This window comes from Helianthus annuus, chromosome 11 (genome assembly GCF_002127325.2).
Source record: "Helianthus annuus cultivar XRQ/B chromosome 11, HanXRQr2.0-SUNRISE, whole genome shotgun sequence".
In the NCBI taxonomy this organism is placed as follows: Eukaryota; Viridiplantae; Streptophyta; class Magnoliopsida; order Asterales; family Asteraceae; genus Helianthus; species Helianthus annuus.
Genome location: NC_035443.2, coordinates 157,980,223 through 157,990,149, shown reverse-complemented (window position 1 = coordinate 157,990,149; position 9,927 = coordinate 157,980,223).

Genomic DNA, 9,927 nt, shown 5'->3' with positions numbered 1-9,927 from the left:
ATTGAACTTGACTATGTTTATGAAACCTAAAATTCGTAATTAATTGGATTACTATTCATTTGCATCAATCTTTCAGATTCGATCGTGGATCATTGCAATCAAATATATTGTCCGTTAATTATTTATCAAAACAGGTTTATCAATCATGTCTATGTGATTTCCAAATAGTGGTAACTAAGTAACCTGATTTTCTGCATAATCTGAAAACCCGGAGATTGGTCATTTCTCTCATTATTGTTCACAAACACAATTTCAAATTCGTTTTCATAATTACTCTCACGAAACTGCAAAAAGAAATTAGCTTAGAAATAGATGATAATTAAAGCAACGAACTTTTACACTTTCCACTGATTCCCGTGGATTCGACACCCTACTTGCCCTTTACTAGTAAAAGGTGAATAGGACATTTTCACTTATATTATTTACCGACCTTACGACATCGATCAGGAAGCCCGCGTATTACGCGGGCATTAACCTAGTTACAGTTTACAGCAAAATAATGGAAGTACCTAGACTTATGTAACATGTATGCCGATATAGGTTAAAAAGCTATTTCAATTTGAACACAGGGGCGGATCCACTCTTTGGAAAAGGTGGACCGCCGCACCTCTTGAAAAAAAATAGCGTATATTTTAGGCAAAAAACCCGACCGCGCCCCTTAAAAATATGGTTGGACACCTCATCCGCATTCCAAGCATATAATTCATAGGTCCGCAACTGTTTGACAATCACAATGTTATATAAAGTAACTAATTCGAAATTGTGTACGTCCAATAAAGGCTAAAAGTAACAATAGTCCCATGACCAAAGAAAATTCGCATTAATTTTCAAATAAGGATAATTTGTTTTATATATAAATTTTGGGAACGTTACATTTGTAAGATATAATATCCGTTGAGGTATTTGAATATATGCATATCTTGGATTAAAATCAATGATAAAGTGGTCATCGTCCAACTTAAAATGGATATGAAACTAAACGTAGTATATATAACAAGTGTGGGTCAAGTATGATTTGCATCACCTAAATAGGCTAGGTGGTGCTTTCTTTAAGGAAATTTCATCATTTATTTTCTAGATACTGAGTTGTGTTCCAACAATCTAGAAACCCGAAGGTCATTGGTCATGATTAATAGATAGTAATATCTTCCATCACCCTAGGTGTAACTATTATAATTAGAAACACAAACACTAATGGTATTTGCTAGAATAAGGCCCGATTTGATGATTACGCATGCATCATAGGAGACACCTCCTTTAGCACTCGTTATACTTGCACACTGCTAAACTGATGAGTTTCACGAACTCCCCTTTTTATTTATTTTAAATGCTTTGTATGAATACATGATTTATAGTATTTTTTTACAATTGTGATGTTTACAGGATATACTATTGATATATTAATAGTACTGCTTGAGGAATCCCCGCGCATAAGGTAATCATTGGGAAACTTCAAATGGAAATGAAACTAAATATTACAGATGGTGAGTGTGGGGTCAAGTCGTTAACCAAAATTTGCATCACTATAATTGATTGACCAGGTGGTATTTATTTAAAGAAATTTCATCATTTATTTTCTAGCTATTAAGGTGTGATGCAACCATCTTCGATCACCCACTACCAAAAGTAGACTAAGATCCGTAAAATTTGCATGGGTGAAAAGTCAATCAAACTAACGATAAATGGATTTGATAAATTGCATAGATACATGGTGTAGTAGTGAGTGTAGGTCCCTTCACGGAGGATGACGAACCTAAACCTTGTTATACTAACCCACTAGCGAGTGCGGAATCCAAGCTAGCAAGCAAACCGGGATGAAACAAGTATAAACACAAACACACAAGGGTTCACTGATTAACACCACTGTATTAATACGTATGAAGGTTCCGGTTACAAGCACAATGTTTACAAATCTAACTTGCAAACTCTCACTATGTGTGTGTGTGTTTCGGACAGAATGCTCTCAAAGAAACTCTCTATCTTTCTGTGTGCATCTATCTTCTCACATACACTGCATGGGTATATATATACCCAGCCCAGGTTGACATGTCCGAAGGATTCGATAGATGGTTGAAGGATCATCTATCGACTACAAAGCTTTCGAAGGATCAGTATTCACCTCGAAGGATGATCTATCGATCATCCATTCGAAGGTTCATCTTTCGAGTTCATCGAAGGATCAGTATTATCCTTCGATGTGCATCCTTCGAGCCAGACAAATGACAACCAATAACTATCTGTTTGACCAAGTCAAGCCGGAGGATGGTTGACTCGGTCAACTTACAGACTAACTAGGACATCGTTTACATATAGACCGAATACAGACAAAGTACAGACACAAGTGCACCAACAAACTCCCCCTTGGCTGTAGCTTTGTCTCGAACTTCGATGGTCTTTGGTCTTCGAGTTCTCAAAACTCTGATGTCCTTTCAAGTCTTCAATGTCAGAGGATCTTCAAAGTCTTCACGTCTTGAAAGCAGAGAGTGTATCAACAAACTACCCGTATCGTGTAGGAAGTGTGTTGACAAACTCCCCCTTAACATAAGCTCCCCCTTGAGTTATGCTCGTGAAAGGACTTTATCTTTATGAAGTGAGATCCTTGTGGTGTTGATGATGGCCAGCGGCAACTCGATCATCTTCATCTTTTGAGCGCCTTCTCGTCGTGTCTTCATTCCAAAGCTTTGTCATCGACCGTGTTCTCCTAGCCTTTAGAATCTGCACATGCAAGAAATCTAAACGCGTAATGAGAACAACTGCTTGGAATAGTTAGTATAACCAAATGACACACGAATGACCATGTCATAATCAAACACCGTCCGACAGTTTGAAAGTTTAATAAATTTCTCAATTTTAGATTTAACTTTCAAAACTTGCAAATTTCGACCGTTTATGAAGATTTAGTCAATTCGGTTTTCGTTCAGATTTCAGGTAACGAAGACTCGAGCTCCAACATCGTATGATCGAAAATAAAGTAGAAATAAAATCTTTTTGGCTTTTATAAAGTTTATATTAAAACACGCCTAAAATCTTTTTAGTATTTTTGAAATTAAAAGACAACAATTTTAATATCCTTTGAGTGTTATCAAACGACATCACCGCTAATGTCGTGCTGATATGCACCAAACGACGAAACTGTTTAAAAATAAGGAAATAAAAGTTAAGCAGTAAATAAATATATACAGACATTCTTTTTGCGAGTTTCGAGGGTAAGAGAATCATATCAGTGTACGGTCATGCCAAAACACTCTTGTTGTTCAGTTAGTTAACATTAAGATAAGCATCCTATAACAATTATCGGTATTGTTGTCCACTTAAGCTCAGCTTATCAGATGTAATCATGGCGAGGGGATACGTTAAGGTATGATTTATACTTACCGACCGGTGTTCATCCACATCACGACACATTCCCGTATCAAGGTATGCACGAGGGTTCATCTTACCGGTGAGTATACCGATTATCATCTGTTTGATCGTATAAGCTGTGAGATACTCACTTATTTTGATTTGAAAACAAGCCCTATGTGATATAATCACTTATTGATGAGGAACTTGATTTTCATATGCAGGAGGGCACAGGTTCAAGTCCGTGAACAGGTCAGTACTTCCGTACAGCAGAGAGACGAACTTGACACCCGGATAAATGTGATATTTTATCACTTATTTGATTTAGACATGTGATTGTTTATCACTTATTGAGGTCGAATGCAGTATGTAATATGTACACGTATGTATAGTATCATGGAAGATCTAGACTTGCGTCCCCGTTATTTTTCGGTAAAAGATACAACCATGATACCCAGATGATAAGCAGCATAAAGACCGAATATCTCAGAACCTCGGCAATCTATCAAACGAAAATTCGGTACTAAGACCATATGCCAATGAATGGTTCCCACCTGGTCTTCAGTCGATTAAGATTTATATCACCCTGCACACTTTAAAATGATTGTGAGCCTACCGCTACATCTTATATAGAGCTGCTTATCGTTTTTCATTTAAGGTTTAAAGAGGTTTGGATAGACCACTGATGTACTATCATTTTCTCTTTTGCTCGCCAGGAAACTCATTTTTGTTTTTCTATTGTTTTTGTGTTTTTGAAATTTTTCGATGTTTTTGGATTTTCAGATTTTTGGATTTACTCCCCCTAAAATCAATAAACTAAGACAAATTTAAAAACACAAAGGTATTTACAAAAATGATTTTCCGATGTTGGTTTACTCTTGCTTGACCTTAATGTCGTTTACCAATAATAAGAAGTCAAATCTAGATTTGTCAAAAGCTTTGGTAAAAAGGTCGGCACGTTGGTCATCGGTGTGGACCTTAACAACATCGATTAGCCTTTTCTCAAAGCAATCACGTATGAAGTGATATTTGATTTCGATGTGTTTGGTCTTTGAATGCTGCACAGGATTTCTAGTGATCTGTAATGCAGCAGAATTATCAACGTAAATAGGAGTAGTTAGGAATTCAAAACCGTAGTCCCGCAATTGTTATTGGATCCAAAGAACTTGGGAGCAACAACTTGAGGTAGCAATGTATTCAGCTTCGCATGTTGATGTAGCGACGCACGTCTGCTTCTTGCACTGCCATGTGACTAGGCGATTTCCTAAAAACTGACATCCAGCCGTTGTGGATTTGCCGTCGATTTTGCATCCGCCATGATCAGAATCACTGAATGCGATCAAGTCAAAGTTATTATCCCTAGGGTACCACAGACCGGTGTCCGGGTAAGCCTTCAAATAACGAAAAATCCTTTTAACAGCTGCAAGATGTGAGGCCTTCGGGTTGACTTGATATCTGGCAAGCAGGCACGTTGGGTACATTATGTCTGGTCTTGATGCTGTGAGGTACATAAGAGATCCGATCATCGCGCGATAGTATGAGGGGCTAACAGCTTCACCCTTCAAGTCGGGAGTAATTCCGTGATTAGTTGGCAATGGGGTACCAATGGGCGTTGCATCGGACATCTGGAACCGGCTCAAAATGTCGCCAACATATTTAGTCTGATGGATGAATATCCCAGACTCAGTTTGTTGCACTTGTAGGCCCAAGAAAAAGGTCATTTCCCCCATAGCACTCATCTCGAACTTATCCTGCATAATGCGCTCGAAATTCCTACACAAAGCATCATTAGTAGAACCAAAAATAATATCATCAACGTATACCTGAACCAAAAGAAGATCTCCATCTTGTTCTTTGATGAAGAGAGTACAATCGATAAGACCTCTTCGAAAACCATTCTCCAGCAGATAGGTAGATAAGGTTGCATACCAAGCTCGTGGCGCTTGATGAAGACCATAGAGAGCTTTGTTGAGCAACCAAACCCGATCGGGATGGACAGGATCTTCAAAACCTGGAGGCTGTTCGACATATACCTCTTCTTCAACCACACCATGTAAGAATGCACTTTTCACGTCCATTTGGTAAACCTTGAATCCTTTGAAAGACGCATAGGCTAGAAAGATTCGAATTGCTTCGAGACGTGCAACAGGTGCATAGACTTCGTTGTAGTCGATCCCTTCAATCTGACGAAAACCTTGAACGACTAAACGAGCTTTGTTCCGAATAACCACTCCACGGTCGTCTTTCTTGCATTTGAAGACCCATCGAGTGCCAATCTTCTTGTAGTTCTCAGGTTTTTCAACAAGCTTCCAAACACCAAGCTTTTGAAATTGCTGTAATTCTTCCTGCATGGCTTCAACCCAAGCACTATCTTTCAATGCTTCTTTCCACGATTTTGGTTCTTCTTGTGACACGTAACACGCGAAGGACCAGTCATTTTGTTGACCAGATTCTCTTATAGCTGAATACAAACCAGCATTCCGGTTGTTTCTCAGCTGATTACGCGTCTGCACACCGCGATGGACATCTCCTATAATGTTCTGCTGGGGGTGGGTATCATGAATCCTCATTTCAGGATTATCTGGCACACGAGCATTGATACCCAAATTGGTAAGATTAAGATCAACAACCAACTCCACACTAGGAATGTGTGTAGAAGTGGATGCATTCCCTTCAGCAGTGTCTACATTCTGCGTATGAGGTGTATCACCAGAGACACCTTGAACAGGAGCAGCTGGAGCTGAAGATCCTTCAGCTGCATCATGATATTCATCATCTTCAGAAGAGTCATTATAATCAGCAGCATCTTTATAAACCTCATTTTGAACCATATTGTTGACAGACGAAGAAGCTTGAGGGTCAACAACAATAGGTCTAACCAAAGGCGAGACAGCAGCGTTGTCATTTTCCAACAACATCCTAGCCGCTGCTGATTCTTCGTCAAAGGTTGGCAGATTGAAGGAGTCAAATAGTCCATCATAATCGAACATCCACGGATCACCCAGAGCCCTAACAGGACTCGTGTACCTTTGAACCCTTACTTCACTCCATAGCTCAATGTTTTTGGTAGCTAGATTCCAGACACGAAAATTTGGAGTAGCATATCCAAGGAAGAAACCCTCGATAGCTCTTGCACCAAACTTTCCATCCGGCTCAATCATAGTACATGGAGCACCAAACGGTTCAAGGTAAGAAAGATCCGGTTTCCTTTTCTGAAGGAGTTCGAAGGAAGTTTTGCCATGTCTCTTTACTGTAAGAACTCTGTTTAACGTGTAGCATGCAGCCGATACAGCCTCCCCCCAGAATTGAATAGGGAGTTCCGACTCTACTAACATTGTTCTTGCAGTTTCTATAATCGTCCGATTCTTCCTCTCTGCGACACCATTTTGTTGTGGAGTATAACGAGAACTGTACTCATGAAGAATGCCTTTAGAAGTACAAAACTCATCCATAACTTGATTCTTGAATTCGGTTCCATTGTCGCTTCGGATCCTCTTTACTTTCAACGAATAGAGATTCTCCAACATTGTAAGAAGATCCTTGAGGATGCCAGGAGTTGCACTTTTGTGTGCCATGAAGGATACCCAAGAAAATCTAGAATAATCATCAGTAACAACTAGACAATAAGCATCACCGAACGTTGTCTTGTGCTTCATAGGTCCAAAAAGATCCATATGAAGACGTTCGAGAGGCATGCTGACAGTGTTGATTTTCTTCAGAGGGTGAGACTTCTTTGTTTGCTTCCCCTTTTGGCACGAGACACAGATATCTTGTAAATGAAAACTTCTCACAGGCACACCATTCACAAGATTATTTTTCACCAAATGGTTCATCTTTCTCAAGTGAATGTGTCCCATTCTTCTGTGCCAAGATATAGACTCCTTTTCTGTGGCTTTTGAGACAAAGCAAGTGACTTGTGCAGATGTTGTAATCGCCTGGCTCATGTCGAGAATATAAAGATCATTAACTCTCGGAGCCGATAAGAGAATCCATTCTTGTGGAATTTTGAATCCAGGTTTCAGCACATAGCAGCCGGCATCATCAAAATGCACGGTGAATTTCTTATCGCAGATTTGCGACACACTGAGAAGATTATGATCAATTTGCTTAACATAATTGATCTTATCGAAGCACACGATGCCGTTGGAGATACTTCCCTCTCCAGTGATAAAACCTCCTTTGTCACCCGCAAAAGCAACATACCCTCCTCTAATATTTCTCACGTCGTATAGGAGCCGTAAGTCGCCGGTCATGTGCCTGGATGCTCCACTATCAACAATCCAATGACTATTAATAGTTCCTCCTAGAACATCCTGCACATGTCATTTAAACACATCAGTTAAGAATGGGGCCCCAAGCCTTAGTGGTCTTGGGTCGTCCCTGAGCATCACGAAACGTGATATCAATCTCTTGATGGTTTTTAAGAACAATTGCTCCCCCTGAATTGTCACCCGACTTAGGTAACCAAGTTCGTTTTTGCCTACCAGTTTTTGAAGATTCTGGTTTTACAGGTTGTGACACACTTGGTTCCCTTTGAACTGTTCTAACTTCAGATTTTAAAGCTTTTTCAACAGTTTTCATGTTCTTACGTCGTTGTTTAGTTTCTTGTTCTTTTACAGTTCGTTTATCATGTTTAGGTGAAACTGACCGACGTTGAGGATGAACTGTTTCAGGTGGAGCTTTCTCAACAAATTTACTCTTTGGAGCATTTGGGCAGTTTCTGATGATGTGCCCAATTTCTCCACATTTAAAACATGTTCTCCTTTCAACAGATTTTGGAGAACTTGATTGACCATAAGATGTCGAACTCGTGGAACCCGAGGTACTAGCCTTTTCATCACACCCATTTGTGCGTTGAGTGTAATTGTTATCACTGTTACGCTTTAAGATTGTTACTTGTTTTACAAAATCCGTGTTAGATTTGTTTTCAAAAGTTTCAATCTTATCAGTACCCTTGGATGACACGAACTTGACATCTTTTGCTTTCTTTTGAAAACGAGCTCCTTTTGTTTCAGACTTCATCTGAGAGACTTTATGCTTTTGAGCTCGTTTGACTGGTTGTTTACCATTAGAAGCAGTAGGTTGTTGAGTGGTTGAAGATTTTTGTTTACCAAACTGTTTTCTAATCTCAGCCTTAGGAATTGGATCACATTGTGTTACCACAATTCCCGGAAGTGTTTTTCCCAAAAATTTGTTTGTGTTGTCTTCAAAGACTTTGTCAATCAAAGATTTATTTACATTTTTAATTGGGAAAACATGATCTGAGTAGATTTTATTATCTCCAACCAATGTATACAACACGTTACTGCTTTTAACAGTAGTCACACCTGTCTTATCAGCTTTGACAGCATCAATCACTTGCTTCTTAACAGATGGAACATCAGGAGTATCAGGATCACAAAGAATGTGATTCTCTCGTGGAATAACTACTCCTTTCATCTTGTTAAGTGATTTATCCCGTTCACCTACATCCACTTCTGACTCATCATCCGATGTCTCATAGTCCTCGATAATTGGAGGACTTTGCTTCACGGATGATGAAGTTTCCGGTTGCTCAGAAGATGTATTTGAAGAATTGTCCGGTTTGAACCCTAGGCCAGCAGCAAATTCCTCAACATCAAGAGGCACACTGGGTTCATACCGAGGCATTTTCTCCTCATCAGGCATCTTGGTATAATTGTTCATCAAGGGGGGCGGACATTTCTTATACCCTATGCCTTTCTGATTTCCCTTCGGTTGTTGAACCTCGATGATGTGATCAAGCACAAATTGGGAGTTAGAATAACTATCCAATTTTTGTTTGATCGCATCATGCACGCATTGGGCAATGGCTAATTGCTTCTTAGTTTCTTCCATAATGTTAATATATTCATTTATACTTACTTGCTTGTGGTAAACTACTTTGTTAACCTCGGACACATTTTTCTTTAATGTTTCTATTACAGATTTAAATTCTTTTTCATTCCGAGTTAAAGCCATGTTCGCCTCTTTGCATTTCGACAGTTCAATAACCAAATTCTGATTATGACTATGAAGCTTTTCTGATTCAAGCTTCATATCAGCACATGATTTACAAACACTAGGAGCAGGAGGTTCAGAATTTACCTGACTAGAAGAGGCTGAACCGTTTGCCATAAAGGCAGTTTGAAAAGAAAAAGCTCCACCTTCAGAAAATAGCTTCTCCATTTCCTTTGATGCAGTAGCCGCCTTTCTAATCAGAATTGATTTCTGACATTTAAGCTCATCAGCTTCATTCAGTAGATCCTAAATATCATCATCTCCTTCCTCCTTCACATCAGGCTCTGAGTGATTATCCCCAGAAACAGAGCCTTCTTCATCTGAGCTTCCAGAATAACCAGAACTGTCATCACTTCCAGAAGACTCTTCTTTATGAACATGCTCGATGATCTTTGCATAACAAGCTGTTCCACTTCTCTGATCATCATCACCAAACTGAACTGACCAGTCACATCCCTCATCAGCTTGAACAGCCAAAGCCCGATTGGGATTTGAAGTTCCAGACTGGCCTTGATTGTTATTAACTGCCACCATCCTCCTCTCACGGTTTTCTTGTTGGGCATTCAC